We start from the raw sequence: 20599 nt of genomic DNA, 5'->3' as shown, positions 1-20599 counted from the left end.
ATAAAATTTTTCGCCCACGATTTCTTGAATAATTCAAATAACATTTGATTCCTACTGATGGGGAGACGTACTGATTAGTTTTTATCAAAGACAGGTCGGAAATACGAAGCAAAGATAGAAAACGAGTTTTTAAGAGAACGAAAAATCCAATTTCAATGATTCGAAAAAGCTTTCACATTTTTGGACGACAAGATTGTTTTTCAAAATATATATATATATATATATATATATATATGTTTAATTCTTAAAAACTATTTTTTTAACATCGAAAATAAATTGAATCGAGTAAAGAATTTTAACTTGCCATTTAGTTTATACAATTCTTAGAAATATTAGATAATATGCTTCTAACTCCGCTTCAATAAGTTTTGTTCATTTACTTTTCAGGCAAACATATTTAAACGTCATCGTCTAATTTATAAGCACTTTTATTTTTTGTCGAATAATAAAAGTTATAGTATTTATAATAATATATTTGAAAGCATTCAATATTCTCCGAATATTTCATTACAGTACGGGAAGTTCCAGCAATTTGCCTTTGATTTAATTAGTATTTATTTAGTATAGTAATAATGTCTAAAAAAATCAACCTCCGTGAGTGCACATGCATATAACTATAATATAAATATTTTCACAATCAGAATAATCTTAAGAATAACTGACTTTGCTTTGCTTGGCGTCCGAACGAACTGCATGCAATTGCAGGACTATTAGCGTTACGCGCGGGTGTACTGGCTCCGCTTTTTTTAATTTTCCAACGTATTCCACAAAATTGATTTAAACAATATTTGCAACACTCAAAGAAAAAACAATAGGCTTACGAATAACGCTAATTAGAAAGTGGTCCAACTAAGCGCACTACCGGAAACCATCAATTGAAAAATTATTTTGTCTTTTTCAGGTAATAATAAACGATTTTTTGGCATCAATTATTCTACACAATGTGGTCTGAGTCAATGAGTGTAGAATCACGTAAAGAATTTTTCGATATATTTTATGGTTACGCTAAAAAGTGAGTTTGAAGAAAGGGGCCACTTTGGCATATTTTCAATGATATCTTGGCCATAAGATGAGGTACAAAGTTGAAAATTGGTATATCGGTTTTTATCATATAGACCTATAAAATGGCGTATAAATTATTTAAATACCAGGGTGGGGCCGATTCTGTATGGCATTGCGCCCATAGCCTTGTTTAATTTCTTTTCAACAGTTAACTACAAGAAAACGGCTCGGTAGATTTTCACCTAAAACTAATCAGAATCATTTCCAACTAATATCCTTTCAACCGTTTTTTATTTTTTTAAATTGATTCGGTAGTATGAGCTTAAATGTGGACGAAAAGTTCAAACTTTTTTCCAAATGACAAAGAAACGGCTTGTCAGATCGTCGCACAAAACTGACAAACGATAGTCCTCATCGAGATACATGCAATGGCTTTTAAATTTCTGTAATCGGTTCAGGCGTTTTTGAGAAAAAGTCGATGAAAGGTCGAATTTTGCAAATGCTAAAAAACGATTCCAATTTTTGCAAACTTTGACGAATTTTTAAAGTTAAACGAGTTGTCGTAAGGCCGTAATTTTAGTATAATCCAGAAAACTATGGTATCTACTGTCAAAAAATAATAATGAAAATCCTCGAAAAAATTTTTTTTAACACTTTATTACAAGAAAACGGCCTGGTCGATCTCTACCAAAACTCATCAGCACGATTCCCAACCAATATCTTTTGAACGGTTTTTGAATTTTCATAATCGATTCAGAATTCCCGGCTAAAACTTGGACGAAATTTTTTTCACTTTTCTGCAATTTACAAAGAAACGACTCGGCCGATCGCAGCGATACATCGAATGGCTTTTAAATTTTTGAAATCGGTCCAACCGTTTTTGAGAAAACGTCGATGTACGGCACACACACACTCATACTTTTTCCAAATTTGGTTTCATTCGATTCCGAATGGCTTGAAACGTCGAGAAAACATAAAATTAGCGAATCGGATTTTTTATGAAAACAAACCTTCTTCGGGAAGTTAATAAAATATTGTATTGCAAGAGCCATTATTTTTAAATTCATTCAAAATTTCGACCTAATCTGATGATTATTGATTAAATAATAACTAATTCATTTAATCAACCAAAATTGAGATTTACTGATATTTAGATAATATTTTCAATGTCGAAAATCAAGTTTTTGCTTTTAATTAAATCGGTACATTGCGATTTCCAATTGATTTTTTTCAACACCTCTATAATATCTGTGAATATAATAATTAGAATGCACAAATTATTGCTTGTATGTCCTAAATTTGCAACCAAAAGCTTTAATTAATTTATGTAATTCAACCAATTCTCATAGGACTGTTAATTGCATGTAGTATATAGTCATGTTAATTTTCACGAAAAACATCGAAATATTTTTTTTATCAAGCAGGATGATATTTAGTTTCCACTCAATGTTACAGTTGTTCAGTCAAGATTGTTATCTCATATTAATGCGTATGAAAATGTAATGACATATTAATGCATATAAAAAAATATGATATAAATCTGAAAATTCGTCAAGCATGTTAATATATTAAATACAAGAAATAAACTTGAAATAATGAAAGAAGAAATAAAAATCATTCGAAATTTAATTTTAAATTTAAAAATAAATATATTCTGATATATGTCAAGATGTTTGAAATATTTAATTTTCATACAAAACAAGTAGTGGCAAGTTGTACGAACTTCGCGAAATATGAAAATAATATACTAATGATTGATTTAAAATTTAACTTTATAATCAATATGTTTTTCTGTCTAATGGTAAACAGTTTCTGTTTGTTTTAAAAAACAATACTTACTTTGTTGCATTTACAATTTTTAAATATTTTGAAATTTTTTGAAAATTTTGGATTTAATTACCAAGTTTTATTAACAGTAGATTTGCAGATGTTGGTTATATATCTATTTCTACAAAAGCGAGCTAATTTGACTAATGCAAGAAGATGTAATTTTTGGAAAATATAAATAATTTAAATAAAATGTTTAATAAACAAAAAAATATGAAAAACATTTTTTACCATTTGGTCAAGTACATCAACGCCTACTTGATGCTAGAAAAGATATGCGTGAAAAATGGTTAATTAAACTTTTTTTTAAGTATGAAACTGTATTAAAATTGGAAACAATAAAGGTAAAAATTTTTGAATAAAAGTAAATACTACGTATATTGATATAATCAATTACAAAATTAAGCCAATAAACTAACTAAATTAGTGAAAATCATTGATAAATTATATATTTAATTATATATTTATCCTATACAAAATTAAATATAATTCGCCAAACGTCAAAGTAAATCACAAAATTGAAGTGTCATTTTAATGACAAATTAGTGTCACCCTTCGGGGGATACGATGGACGGTTTTGCAGATATCCCCATCGTAAATGTGAATAGAATACTCTATGATGATTCACAAACATGTTCTCAATACAGCACGGAACAAATTAAACTTAATAAAACGAATAACCATCAAACTGAAACCACAGATGCAAGTAAAATGAAACCGTCTACTCTATTGGATAGTAATTATCAAATTCCATCGACAAGCAATGAGCCTATGATCATGGATAATATAGATTCTCAAACTGCGTCTACTTCTTGGAATTCAGCTCCTTGGCAAGTTGTTACTAGCCCGAAAAGAAAACGACCAAAGCGCCAAAATGACGAACCGATTAAATTAAATAACAGATTTGAAGTATTAACAAATGAGGGACCGAAGGCTCAGCCAGAATGTCCTACACCAATCAAAAAAATTATTCCGCCTCCTATTATTATATACGGAGTTACAGATTATAAAGGTATGACTAGTACTATCGATAATTTCTTAGGCAATAAAAATTATACAACAAAAACTTTATCAAACAATAACATAAAATGTAATATTTCAAATATTGAAGATATTTGATCTTGAACCAAATAAAAACAATTCAGAAATCTTCAAGAAGATAAATAAGATACTTAACCAAATTATACATTTTGAGACTCCGTTTAAACCATCAGTGATATCACAGTGCACAAAATGCCAAATGTACGGTCATACAAAAACGTATTGCAATCGTCCATTTATTTGTGTAAAATGTGGACTCCCACATGACAGTAAACGATGTACGAAATCGAAAGAATCCTCAGCTTTTTGTGTGAACTGTGAAGAAGCTCACACAGCAAACTACAAAGGTTGTTCTGCCTATAAGAATCTATTACAAACTAAATCTAAAAATGATTTCAACAACAAAAACGGGTCAAAACAATCACACAATTCTTCTATAAACATCAAAACTGCTGCCACTCCTCAACGATTTGGTAGACTAACAAACACGGAGCACATGTCATACTCTCAAGCCATCAAATCCAATAGAAGCGAAAACTCAAATATACAAAATAGTAACTATGCAAATAATGAATTTTCTCAATTCTTCACTGAATTTAAAAATATGTTTCAGTAACTTATGCAACATAATACTATGATTATTAATATGTTATCTACCCTCATCAATATCAACAAAACTAAATAGCTGTATGGTTAAATTTTTACGAATAGGACTATGGAACTCCAACGGGCTTATGCAGCATAAACACGAAATAGTATTATACCTCAATGAAAACAAAATAGATGTTTTTCTGGTAAGTGAAACTCATTTCAATTATTATTCAAACTTATTCATTCCTAATTATCGTGTATATCATACTACTCATCCAGATGGCACAGCTCACGGGGATACAGCTGTTTTAATAAAATCTAATATATCTCACTATGAACTTGAAAAATATAATAAAGATTACTTGCAAGCAACATCCATCAAAGTACAAACGTCATCTTTTGCAATAACAATTTCTGCCGTATATTGTCCTCCACGTCATACAATCAGTAATATACAATTTTCTGAATTCTTTGAATCTCTTGGAAATAAGTTTATAGTTGGTGGAGATTTTAACAGTAACCACACATTTTGAGGATCAAGACTGATTAATCCAAAAGGAAGAAAACTGTATGAAGTTATTGTGCAACAAAACTATGGTACGGGCACTCCGACTTACTGGCCAACTGACCCAATGAAGAAGCCCGATTTATTAGATTTCTTCATAATGAAAGGCTTAAACTCTAGGTACACAGATGTTCATTCAAGCTACGATCTCTCTTGAGATCACTCACCTATAACTGCTACTATCTGTTCTTCAATTATCAATGTTTGTAAACCTTATAGACTTCATTCGAGAAAAACAAACTGGGAACTATACCGCTGCAAAATAGAAAACAATACTGATCTCAAAATTAGTCTTAAGAACTCATCGGATGTTGACTCAGCTATTGACAAATTTAATAAAACACTTCATGATGCTGCTTTACTTGCTACTCCAGAAACAATAGTTCAACGGGATCAACCTCTATCTTTTGAAATTAAAAATTTAATCTCAGAGAAAAAGAAAGCAAGACGAAAATGGCAGTCAACTCACTTTCCATCAGATAAGAACATATACAATAACTTAAGCAATAAACTAAAATCCAGATTGAAAGAAATTTCTAACCAAAACTTCAACAATTACGTATCAAACCTAAATAGATTTGATAACTCAATCTGGAAACCAATTAAAAACAAATTAAAACCACGTATTCAAAATCCGCCTGTTAGATGCGATGACAGCAATCACCTATCTTGGGCTAGGAGTGAAGCAGAAAAAGCTAATTTATTTGCTCATTATTTAAGTACAGTTTTCAAACCGAACCCAGATTACTCTAACACAGCGGACCTTAACTCAAATATGATTCCTTCTCACAACTCAATGAACAGTATAAAGTTCTTTTCATTAAAGATTATAATTGAAGAGATTAGTAAACTAAAAAATAATAAATCTCCAGGTTACGATTTAGTTACGGCAAAAATGTTGAAAGAACTGCCAAAGAAGGTATTCATCCTTCTAACGTATATATTCAACTCAATAATTAGATTAAATTATTGGCCAACTCTCTACAAAACATCTGTAGTAAAAATGATCCATAAAAGCGGAAAAGATCCTTATATGGTTACCTCATATAGACCAATCAGCCTTCAACCAATTGTTTCAAAAGTGCTCGAAAAACTCCTGCTTCAACATATCTTAACCAGCGCGAATATATTTCCAGAACATCAGTTTGGCTTTCGGAGTCAACATTCCACAATTCAACAGTGCCACAGAATCGTAAGAGTCATCAGCAATACTTTCGAGGCCAAACAATTCTGTTCTGCAGTCTTTCTAGATGTGAGCCAGGCTTTCGATAAGGTGTGGCACAAGGGACTTTTATTGAAGATTAGATCGCTACTTCCATGTGGTTATTATAATATTCTAGAATCTTATCTCGCCAATAGGAAATTCAAAGTACGGGTCAACACTGAAACCTCAATATCTCATCAGATTGAGGCAGGAGTTCCACAAGGCAGTGTTTTAGCGCCATTTTTATATATCCTCTTCACTAGTGATTTTCCAACTTTACAATCAACCACAACAGCTACATTTGCTGACGACATAGCAATTCTTTCGACACATGCTGATGCATCTAAGGCTACGCTAATTTTACAAAGGCATCTAAATGTTATAGAGGAGTGGACAAAAAAATGGAGAATAAAAATAAATGAGAGCAAGTCTAGTCATATAACATTTACACTGAACAAGACAACATGCCCAGGAGTACATTTTTATGGCCAAGCAATTCCAAGCACCAAATGCGTCAAATACTTAGGTATGCATTTAGATCGCAGGCTCACGTGGAAGGACCATATTCGCGCCAAATTGAATACTATAAAAATTAGAATCGCTGAACTATACTGGCTACTGAGACGCAAGTCAATTTCATCCATTGACAATAAACTTCTAATTTACAAGGCAATAATAAAACCCATATGGACTTATGGCATTGAATTGTGGAGCTGTGCAAGCAAATCCAATATAGCGTTAATGCAACGTGCCCAATCGAAAATATTGAGGCAGATTACTGATGCTCCGTGGTTTGTTAGTAACAAAACTTTACACGACGATCTTCATATTGATTTTATAAACAAAATAATACAAATCAACAGTATAAAACACTTTCAAAAACTACAACATCATTCAAACCATATAGTCACTCAGCTTCTTGAGACATCAACTTCAAGAAGACTGAAGAAGAAGCTGCCCGAAGATAATATGGAGGAACCATAGAACTACCACAACCTTATATAAACAGAATAATTGAATCATTTATTGAAGTGATTCTCTGAATATGATTGTAATATTGATCCGATAAATTTATATGTGTGTTTGCAAGTGTGTGTGTATGTGTGTGAGTGAATGACATAAGCCAAATAGCTCATAGAATAGTCATGTATTCTGATTGCTATTGAAAATAAAAATTAAAAAAAAAAAAAAAAAAAAAAATACATGATACGGCATTCTATTGTTTTTATTTTTTCTTATCCAAGCTGACTCGAATTGCCATATAGTATGTTAGTTAGATTTCCGTTCACAGTCTAAATATAGCTTTGTAAGCTTAGTTACTAAATTTGTTTTCAAGGAAATGTTTGATCCTTCAAACTCATTCTTGATTTAGTAGTGTAACAGTTTACAAGATATTTTTTACATCGAATTGACGGAAAATTTATCTGATTTATTCGGCACGTACTACGTAAATTGACATAGGATCATATTCGCGCAAAATTAAGAACTATATCAAATTGTAGAACTATACTGGCTTCTTGGGCACAATTCAATTCAATTCTAGATTCAAATCAATCTCTTGATAAAAACTATTAATTCACAATGTGGTGATAAAAGCAATATGGTCTTTATGACATCCAATTGTGGGGCAAGCCAGCAAATCAAACATTACGTAATGCAACGTGGTCATTCTTAAATTCTGAGACAGATTACTAATTCTCAAATTTTCTGATTATAGTAATTATAAACAGAGTGATAAACATAATTAAATTCAATAGTCACTCAGCTTTTTGAGACACTAGTTTCAAGAAAACTGAAAAAAAGCTGCCACAGATAATGTTGAAGATTTTTAGCACTACCACGTCTTTGCATATATGAACAGAAGTGATGAATTCACATATTAGAGTGATTTACCAACTATCGATATAGAGAAATCCATCACAATAATTAATATGCGTGTTTTAAAGTGTGTTTGTGCATACGTGTGATGAGTAAATAATATAAGCCAAATAGCTTATAAGATTGTACTTTATTTTGATTTCTGTTGAGAATAAAATACAAAAAAGTATGTTTTTATTAGTACTCAGTACATTCAGCAACTTTAACATGCAAATGTATATTAAGTGGTCAAATTTTTATTGAAATATTGAATCGGTTTGAAAATCTAGTGTTAAAATTCTAGAAAATTAGTCAAAATATTTGAGCAAAATTTGCATGAATAATACCTAATAAATTAACAAAAATGGTGAGCGAAAAGGTTAGGTAACCGATGCAATGAAAGAAATAGCAAATGCGAATTCTACGAGGTAACGCATATCCGTATAAAAATATCGATAAAAAATCACCTTATTTGCGAATGATTTGTCATGACATGCAATTTTCTGTGATATTACACCTGTGAGTTATCTATCATCTTTTGAAGTATCGCATTCCATTTCAGGCCGCAGTCGCATCGAGTTCGAGCGCTTCAAAGGATGTTTTGCGGAATGCGTTGGACGATTTTGAAGAACCTGATATCATTTCGAGGACCCAGCGAAGTGGTGGTGCCAACACGACCGCCACTGTATTGAATTTGACGAAACCTCCAGCCGAATCAGAATGGACCGTGCACAATAGTGCAGTGCAAATTCCTGGAATATCATGATATCAGGCCGAAGAAAAGATATTAGTTTAAGTAATAAAAGACACATCATGCGTGTAGGCTTATAAATAAATTTAGATAATTTTATAAGAAACAATTCTCGGGATCATGCGTTAATATACAAAAGCATAGAATTTGTTTAGTAGAACTCCATTAAAGTTTACTCGCAGGTTTTATTTGAAAGTTGTTTTACAGAGAGTCAAAACATTCAGTTGGCCCATTTTCACGAGCGTCATCTATAGGCGACACCCGCCTCACGACTTGAGGGTACGAATGTCGACTATAGACGACATTGATGGTGTCAACTATTGCTATAATATTTATCACTTGAAATCAAATTATTTAGAATTCTAACTTATTATTGTGAATTTTAGTTTTTAGAAGTATGTTTTTTTAAGATTTTAATATATTTTATTGATAATAATTTAAAAATATTAAGTGTAACTTGAGCGGCTTGCTGAATGGAACAGAAGTAGATGGAGACCCACTTTTGCCACTTTTTTTAATAATACTTTAAATGCTAATTTGAATAATTACTCACTTAAAAATACTGTCCGTAAACACGATGGATAGTCACAAATTCAAATCATACAAGAAATAAGCGAGTATCACAAACTTCCACATACCCCTAGGAACGATTATCAAAGGACGATCAAAAAAAGGTTAAAAATCAATAACTATAAATACCAAAAAAATGTATAACGACTTTTATTGTCAGAAATATGTAACCCAACACAACTTAATGATTTAAACAAACCTTATGAATATAATTCATAACAAAATAATTTTTCAAACATAGTTAAGAAGATATCTTTGTGAAATGTTTTTTTTAGTAGATTGAATTTTACTCTGCCTTTGTCTTTCGTATTTTGAAGACAAAAAGAGTGCAAGACCTACAACCACATGTCACAACCGTACCCAACAAACGCTTTTGAAAACGAATCATAGTTATGACTTAGCTAAATTAAATTATTTACGCAAAAACTAATTCATGGTAATTAATTATTAATGTTCAACTTAAAGAAAAATAACAGACAAAGTGATTCATCCGTACGTATGCAAGTAACAGTTAGTATTAAAAGAAATCAAACAAAAGCTTTCTTTAACTCTTTAAATGTAATGCGACCTACATGGGAAATATTTTTCCTTTTGACCCTCAATCAAAATCAATACAGTTTAGCTGTTAAGACGACTATACCCTGGGCACAATCGTACCCAGTCTCCCCCATACGAAAGATACATTAGTAATCAAAGGGTTAATATTTTATTTAGGTAATTTACGACAGATCACATGGGATTTATCTGCAGTATATAAAAATAATGAATTCTTAAAATTTTGTTTACCTAAAAAACTCAACGGAAAATCTATTGCATCTTTTAAATATTTTATGTATTCTTCATACAAGTTTTGTTTGCTGTTTGAAAATATATAATTTTTTTTTAAAAAAGTCTTTCTAGAAATGTGAAACTAGTGCAAGTGATTTCATTCAATTTAAAAAATGATTTGATGACATCAAAACTGTTATATTTAACGCTCAAAATTATGACAAAATACTATGTATTCAAGAACTATTATAGTTACTCACCTACTTAAAAATTAACACCCAAATTAACATATATTCAGGTGGCTTTTATTGCGATTCATTCGTAAAAATTATGGTATTACATTTAACAAAATTCAAGCAAAAATAAGTGTACACTTTTAAAAAGTTGACAATGTCATTTTATACTGCTCTAGTATTTCGCATGTTTAATTATTTACAAACCTTAATAAATAAATAATTAGATATATTGATTTCAGTCTTATATTTAATCATTGGTTAGCTACTTATGAAAATAATAAAGTTGAAATTGAATTTGAAGACTTAAAAATGGTAATCAAGAAACATTTTACTCAAATCTTATTATTCATAGTCATTCATTTTCAGTATTTAGTTTTTAAAACAGCCTGTGCATATCAGATTCCATTCATTCTCGAAATTGAGTAGTTCAACAACGATAAAATACAGAATATCAGAGCTGCTTTTAACTCAAAATATAAATATCTAGTTTAAAATTTCAATCTTGAAAAAAAATCAAGAGAAGAAATAAAAAATGTTCGGAGAACAAGTTTTCTTAATTCTACTATATATGTCAGTAATGCACCAGAAAAAGTATTTTGTTGATCCATGAAATGCAGAAAATTAATTTTGTAAAGTTTTTGTAAAAAACGATTTTAAATACGTTTTATTTAATTATTGTATCTAAAATGTTTCTTTTTTATTTAATATGCTAATAACGGATATAACTACAAGATATACAATAATAAGTATATTATGTTTGATTATTGAATTTTTATGTAAGCATGTGACAAAAAACTTTAAGTACATTATGTCATTGTTATTTAAAAGATTATATTACATGTTGAATTTGTTTATCATAAGATGTTGTATTTAAACTGTAAACTTGACCAAATTTTTATCATTAAATGTGACTTAGAAATATTATAAAATAATAGAAAATAAAAATTGGTAAAAAACAGTTGATTCGAATGAAAATTGGATGCAGAAAAGTGGATGGGTCGATCAGATCGGTTCGATCGATTTTTCGGTCTTATATTGCGTCTTTTCTAAACAAAGCGCAAATTTGTCAGGGGCTTGCTCCGCTTCCGACACAAAATTATAAGGTGAACGTGCCTTTTGCTACTTTTTTTCCAAATTCTGGTTCGGAATTGATAATGGATTAAAAGTCAGCACATTTGAAAGTGTTATTCAAAATTTTCTAAAGTCAGTACAGTGTTTTTATATTTTAATAAATTCAGTGGAGGACATCGTAATAAAATCGCTAGAATTCCCGGGCGGGAGCCTAGGAAAATGTCACAAAACATGGACGTCTTGACAAGCACCGTTGTTGAAGAATAAGTACCAGGCGTTATCGGACCGCAGTGAAATGGATACAGACCGGGAGATAGATGAGTACCGGGTTGTGAAACGCAAGAAGCGGTTAAGGCAAAACAACGCAGACAATGTTATAGGAAACCAGATCACTAACACTCAGATGCCATCTACATCGAGAACGGGGCATTTAGCACCCAAGAACTCCACCGTACCAGAGCCAAAGATCCCACCTATCATCGTCAAAGGCCAGCTGGATTTGAAAGTCATTAAATATATCAAAGATACGACGAAAATAACATTCAGGACCCAATATTTAAAACCCCAATTACACAAAATTTTCGCCGATACGATTGCAGATCACGAAAAATTAAAAAGCATTCTAAGGGATTGTGATTTCCAATTTTACACCTATTCTATGCAGCACGGCATCCCGAAGAAAATTACTATAACTGGCCTAAATCCAGACATAACTGAAACGGTGGTTCTTGATGAGCTGAAAGCCAAGGGCATTAAGGTGAAGCAGGTGGTCCAAATTAAGAAGAAGGAATCGGACGGCAGTCAACGCAAACTCCCTATATATATTGTACTTCTAGATAAGGAACAAGAGATGGAAGGAAATAAACAATATAGAAGGACATATATTTAAATGGGAAAGCTACAGGCCACTAAACAAGACCATCCAGTGCCACAAATGCCTAAATTTCGGCCACACCTCGTACACGTGCGACATGCGGTACAGATGCATAAAATGCACGAACGTGCACCCACCGGGAGTGTGCACGAAGCCATCAACCGAGGATCCGAAATGCGTGAACTGCCAAGAAAACCACCCGGCTAACTATTCTAAATGCCCAGCTCTAATCAACTATAGAGCAAAAAGAGACAAAGATGCCCTTAAGAGAAATCCAGCATACAAGCCAGCGCCAACACCTGCGCCGCTGACGAGGAGCTTCTCGTCAGCATTACAACCCACCAACAATGGCCGTAACAACAGATCTGCGTTTCCTGAACTCCCGGTACCATCATCACCACGAACACAGCCGGCCTCCCAGTATCCATCGCCGAAAATCCAGCCAACACCAGAACCGATCCGGCCAGCATTCTCACGAATCCGGCCTACCACCAGCCAGTCCGATCCAGACCTGAGTACACCGGAGGGACTATTTACTGTTATGGGCGAGATCAGGAAGTTATTCGCGGATCCCGAGGTAAGACAAATTTTTAGTGAGCTTTATAAACTGACAAAGACATTGAACACAAATATGACTTACAATGACGAATACACAACCATACTTAACTTTTTAACGGCATGCCCATAAATCACGCACGCGACATACACATAATGTACTTCAACTCCAACGGACTCAAAAACAACGTAGATGAACTGAAACAGACCATAACAAAATATGACTTGGACATTGTACTAATTAACGAGACACACCTTAAACCCACGGACAGACTTTACATCAACAACTACAAAGTATACAGGAACGACAGACCGACAAACTCACGCGGATGGGGAGGCACTGCGATATTGATCAAGTCTAATATAAGACACGAGCAAGTGCCAAACCTGACAGCGGGCGGTTCTGAAATAACAACTATTAATATATACAAAAGAGCTCAAAAAGTGACTATAATATCGATTTACATCCCGGCAAGCGGACTGCAACTGACGGACTTACAAAACCTACTTGACTCAAATACACACGTCTTAATGGCAGGAGACTTCAACGCGCAACATACATCCTGGAACTGCAACTACAACAACGCGAACGGAATCCGACTCTACGAATATCTGACGGAACACAACACCACGGACGCACAACTACACTATCCTGACACGCCGACCAGATACGCCACCGTACAGACGCACCATCACAGCACGATCGACCTGGCCTTGACAAAAAATCTTCACATAACATCCGAACCCATAACTAGAACACTTTTCAACTCTGACCATAACCCTGTTTTTATGACTATCTCTGACAGACTCGACGTCGACAATACTCCAGAACGCAACATTTTGGATTATTCCAGAGCCAACTGGCCACTTTTTAGAGAAATTATTACAGACAATAAACGACACACGATACCCATAGAGACCAATACAGACATAGAGGAGGCTGTGACACATCTGACACGGACGATTACGGACACCATCCAACACACAATACCGCTGCGACACGCAAATACATCCACATTTGACATGCTTCCTCAACAAATATCAGTAAAAATTAAATTAAAGAACAATATAAAGAAACTGTGGCAACGTACTGGTGACAGACTACTAAAGGAACACGTGAACAGACTGACAAAAATTATTCATAATGAGATACGTGAGCACCGGAATAACACTTGGACTGAAAAACTAGAAACCATCAACACTGACCCGCAAAAAGTTTGGCAAACAGCCAAAAGGCTGACGAGGAAAACAACACCTATCCCGCCACTCAAACTACCTGACAACAACTACGCCACGACACCAGCAGACAAAGCAGAAATTTTAGCAACACACTTTGAAAACATACACAGACAAAACGCCGACATGTCCAACGCAGACTTAAGACGAGACGTACGCAATTCTATTCAAAATTTTACTGAACAATTTAACGACAAAGACCTACGAATAGACCCTGCCACAGTTTCAGAAATAAAGTCGACAATCAGAAAACTACCGAACAGGAAAGCACCCGGACCGGACGGACTACAAAATATAATACTGAAACAACTACCAACGAACGCATACATACTAATCACACGACTGGTTAATCGTATAATGGCCAAAGGCCACTTTCCTGCTTCATGGAAAACATCAACCATATTTCCTATCCTGAAGCCGAGGAAACAGCCAGACTCTCCGCAAAATTACAGACCAATCAGCCTCCTCAATACAATGAGCAAAGTAACTGAAAAGGTACTGCTCAAACGCATCAACAGACACATCAGACGAAACAAGATTATACCAGACACACAGTACGGCTTTAAAGAACAGCACTCTACGTTACATCCACTGACACAACTAATAGAAAACACTGTACTCAACTTCAATAGACGAAACCATACCGGATTGGTGTTGCTCGATTTCAAGAAGGCTTTTGACACCATCTGGATGGACGGACTGATACACAAATTCATAACCCTTAACTTACCACCATACATCACAAAACTACTCCATTCTTACCTCGCAGACCGTAATTTCACAGTTCAAGTAGACAACACACCCTCGACGATTAAACAAGTGACGGCGGGAGTACCGCAGGGCTCGATCCTGGGACCGTCCTTGTTTAACGTCTACATCCACGACATGCCCACTGACGCCGACACAACATTGTTGACATTTGCTGACGACACTGCCATTTACAGATCATCACGTTCACCAACGCTACTGACTACAAAAATACAGAGACATACAGACGCCCTGATTGACTTCACGGAAAAATGGCAAATTAAAATTAATCCTTCTAAAACAGAAGCAATTTTATTTACAAAAAGCCGTTGGTCCATTACACTTACTGACTTGACGAAACTAAAGGTAATGGGCCATGAAGCTGAGTGGTCCAAGGAAGTCAAATACCTTGGCGTAACCTTGGACTATAGACTCAGCTTCACAAAACATATGAATACAAAAATTGGACAGGCTTACGGGATCATGAATCTACTGAGACATCTTTTGAACCACAACAGCCCGCTAAGCGTGAAGAACAAGCGGACACTTTACTTGACACTGATAAGACCATTACTGACATACGCCGCTTCGGCATGGAACGCGACAACCAAGACCAACAGACGGAGACTACAAATAGCACAGAACAAAGCACTGAGATTGGTACTAGACAAATCAAGGGACCCACTGACGAGACACTACTACCCAACGAAATATTTACATGAACAGACGGACATACCGACTATACTAGAATACATAAAGAAGCTCACAGAAAATTTTTACCGAAAGTGTAGGGATCCCGATAATAGTACCATCCGCGCGTTAGGCCAGTACACATCAGAAATGATCTGGTACGGGAATTATGCCATGCCTAACTACCTGATCGAGCCCGCAGTGAATACATAAGTCATAAAACAATAAATGAAGGATTTTTTTTTAGGATATAAAACTTTTCGCCTTTTTTTGTTCTTGCGTAATAATGAATAAACTATTGTTCAAATACAAATATATAGACAATGTTGCAAAATCATAAACTTTTGGGTAAAATACCCCCAGGGTAGACAAACCCACATATAATTCACTGTATTTTACACTGTATTTATTGAATAAATTTTTATTTCAGTCTGTCTGTCGCAGAAAAGTGAATTGATTTTTAGAACTAATCGATACTACTGCTTTATAACTAAAAAAAAATAAGTAAAATTTAAGAATCTGTTGTAAATACAATGTATTTTCAGGTTTTCAATTTATTACTGTTATATGAGTGTGCTCAAAATTGGGCTTACCGTCTGTTTATTACTATCTTTTTAAAGTACAAAGCAGTAATCTAAACAAAAACTGAATACATATATTAGAATATCAAGCTTAAAGAAACTAATTTTAAAAGTAAACGAATTGATGGCGTTTTGGTAATAATAACACAAGCTAATGGTTGACATTATTTTTGTATATATAATAGTATAATAAAATTTGCTCATTCTAGTATTAATATACCAAATCACGCATGAAAAAAATAATTTTTTATTGTAGCCTAAAGAGAAAACGATTGTTCTTTACAATGCTTTTATGAAAAATTATGTATATGTTATCGAAATATTAAAACTTATGAAAAAATAATTATTACTCAATACAAATTGAATTATGTGTGTGTTTTATATGTAATTTATAAATATTTTCATGACAATATATTACTAATCTGCAATGATTAATATTTGAGTGAATATACTCGCTAATGTACACATATTTAAGATAATATTTCCTACTGTTTGGAAAAGGCATTAGAGACTTGTAAAAATATGTAATATAATAATGCGTATTACCAAACAATGCTTTTAATGTAAATATTATTTATGTGATAAGGGCGCGAACTTTGTGCCGTAAACTGAATGACTGATGAATTACGTCTGAATTATAGTCTGTACTGTTAATAAGATGTAAAAAATGTATATATTTATGTAAAGATATCGCAAGGTATATTTCTTTGTAATAAATTGAATAAAATTATTTATCTATACAATATCGAAGTTGTTTCATTTATTGAAATAGTATAACTCTGAATATAAAACCCATTAAAGTAGAAATCAGTCATAAATATTACGAGGGGCATGTAAAAAATAAGGTTCCCAAAGCTGTACGCTCGCCGCGTGAGATACTGGGAAAAATCCGGCAATACCTCTTTTATTGTTGATCCTTCCCACTCCATTCCCACTCCCATGACAGTCTAACAAACATCTGCGATGGAGCCCGCAATCGCTGTCACCGCCAGGTGTGAAATCCGTTCAGTGATTCGATTTTTAAACGCGAAGAAGCTTACACCTATTGAAATTCGTAGACAGTTAGAAGAAGTTTACGGCAAAGCTTGCATCAGCAACCAGCACGTCCGCAAATAGTGCAGTGAGTTCTCCAAAGAACGCACAGACGTTCACGACGAGCAAGGGGGCGGGAGTCCATCGTGTTTTGGGACCGAAAAGGCATCTTGCATATAGAGTCAGAACGAAATATCGAGTACTGAGTAAATATCGATACTTTAGCGGTAGATAGTGAGTACTTTTGCTATCGATTTTTTAGCTCGATCTATTGGCCAATATCGATTCTTTTCGTCGATAGTACTCAAAAAGAATCGACAGCGTAATCTATGAACACCACTCATCGACCAACTATTAACGTCATTTATTGCCAAATGCAAAGCATTAGTCTCTATAGGTGGTCATAATTGTTCAAAGAAGTGTCAAAAAATGATCCCGAAGGGTCATTAGTCTCAGAATTTATTGCGCAAATACCCAAAATGAATATGAGCACACTAATAAATAAAGATGTTTATTTATTACTCTTATGTAAAATGAAATGGCTTTTTAAAGTACCTTAAATGATTCATAAAAACATATTTAACAATCAAAGTATGATTATTTCAAATAATAATACTCACCAATTTTAATATATTAGTATTTTACGTAAAAAAGAATCGAAAAATAATTGTTTCAAATAACAATATTCATCAAAATTTGCGTAAAAAAGAATCGAAATATAATTATTTCAAATAATAATACTCATCCATTTCAATATATTAGTATTTTGGTAAAAAAGAATCGAAATATAATTATTTCGAATAATAATTCTCATCCATTTCAATATATTAGTATTTTGCGTAAAAAAGAATCGAAATATAATAAACGCAATATTATTTTACTTAAAAATATCAAAAATATTATTGTACTTAAAAATACTTAAAAAGTATTGTTATTTGAATATAGTATCAGGCTAATATATTGTTTTAATGAAAAATACTCAACTATTATAATTTGTATTTTTTTTGAAAAATTATAAAATTTGAAATTAGTATTGAAAAATTACTGTTAAAATTTTACAATATTGAAAATGATTCTGATTTAACACACAGATGCAAGCCATAGAATTCATTGTTCTAATATTGTGATATGATATTTAATGAGTTTTAGATCTATCTTGCACTTATGTTTGATTTTTATGAAAAGTACTCATAATTCAATATTGAGTACTATCGATACTTTCGCCACGATATTTTTTTGGCATCGATATTTTGATTAGATACTTTTTAAAGTACAAGTAAATCTTTTGCCTCGATACTTCTAACTTTACTTGCATACCGCGTTTATGCCTAAAAGAACCACTATAAATTCGGACAAGTACTGCGAGACGCTAACGAAACTCAAAAGAGCCATTCAAAATCGCCGGAGTGGAAGACTGAGCAAAGGAGTGGCGGCGGAGTTCTTTGAAGCGAGATTTCAGAAGTGAAAAACTCCTCAGAAAAAATGCGTTAAATTATCTGGCGACTATGTAGAAAAATAGTTTGAAATACAAGCTTTCCGATGGTGTACTGCAATAAAAAAATGCCTCAACCCTGAAAAAATGAGGGATCCTTATTTTTTAAAAGTCCCTCGCATGTAAAGCAAAACAAAACTGTTCGGGTATATTCCAGGTGAATATTACACGTAAAATATCAAATGTAAAATGTGCAAGAATTAAAGTTAATAAATGGTGTATATTAGACGTAAAGCATTATAAATATTGACCAAAATTTATTACCTTATAATTAGTATGTACATAAGATTTACCAGACATTGATGTCAAGTAGAAAATAAATGATTGTATTGAACTGAATGAATCATCCTGAAAAAAATTTAGAGAAAAATATTATCTCACGTTGTTTGGAAATTATGAGCTTTTACGTGCAACCTAGAGCTTTAACCGTATTATGGATTGATGTCAAGACCTCATACACTCTGTATATAAGTATTAATCAAAAATTTACTATGTGTGATGAAATTCATAATTCAAGGTTCATTTATAGTATATTAGACATTTGAAGTCGACATTTTATCTTGATTTAATAACTTGGTGCAATAAATAAAGGCAAAAATTGCTTTGAAAATTGGTTTGTATATAAAAAAATATTTGCATCAAATAAAATGTTTCATCATATATTAAAAAGAAATAACATTACAACGAAAAATAAATAAATAATTATATGATAGAAGAAGTAGCGAATAGTTATTTTTCTTACACCATCTTTATAATTGTCAAAAGCTTAATGTACTTTGCATAGATTGTTATAACAATCAAATCAAAACAAAATTATTGCACGAACGAATTGGGTATTTAACAAATAAAATGTGAAGATTAGAATCAAGTAATTGATAGCAATTTACCTAATAGATTATTATTCATGTTACATATCAAATATTAAGTAATAATTGCATTAACTAACCATCTTTTTACAAAAAAAAATCAATCATATAGATTATCATTGCACTATAATGAATTGAGGATATAACTTTGAAAATTAAAAGATTTTAATGAGAAGATATGATCAAGTATTTCAGGGCAATCGATTATATTTCTTGACATATTTGAAATATTAAAATATAAAAGAATAATTCAAGTAATATTTGCAAAATAAAATTTCCATTTTTTTATAAAACATATAACACAGGCCAACAAAGAAAATTGTGCAAACGATTTTAATGCTGTTATTAAGTATATTTGGGGCGCTGATTTCAAAAAGATTAGAATTAAAAATAACATTGTTTTTTTTCTATGAGCTTTAGTTTTTAAGATATGATATATATGATATATAAGAAATGAAAGAACAAAATAGTAATACAATTCAGAATGTTATTCAAATGAGATATGCCTACTCGTACATACAAACATACAAGACCCATTCGGCCTTAGTTGGGACATTAAGTGACTAAATTAAAGTAAATTTTTTCGAATACTTTGTGCTCTAAAAAATCCAATGAGAGGTTTGAGAAAAAATATCGAAACTTTGACTCATCCAGTTTGCCCCCCTGTAAAGCTGAATTGCAACAACATTTACGCAGAGTTTGCTATGTGACCAAACTTTGGAGAAATGCTTACTTACAGCATCCAATATCTTTATCTTTAGTGGATTCTGGTTGGAACATTAATGATAATAAATATGATTTTGTCTGGTTTTTAGGAGAACAATTGCCACCTCAAGTAACCGATACTATTATGCAAAGTATGTATAATATTTTAATTTTATGAATAATAAAAAATAAACATAAGATATACTATTTATCATTACAAATCATAATCTATTAGAAGAAAACAACAGTGAACAACAGTGAACTAGTGAACCTAGTCGAAGTCGAATTAATGAAAATTGGACTGACTAAAATGCTATTAACTAGTATCATATTGCCAG

This window comes from Ctenocephalides felis, unplaced genomic scaffold (assembly GCF_003426905.1).
Source record: "Ctenocephalides felis isolate EL2017-DRISC unplaced genomic scaffold, ASM342690v1 CF-g0.4_SCAFFOLD_03572, whole genome shotgun sequence".
Lineage (NCBI taxonomy): Eukaryota > Metazoa > Arthropoda > Insecta > Siphonaptera > Pulicidae > Ctenocephalides > Ctenocephalides felis.
The sequence above is the reverse complement of the archived record's forward strand: the minus strand, read 5'-3'. Positions refer to the sequence as shown.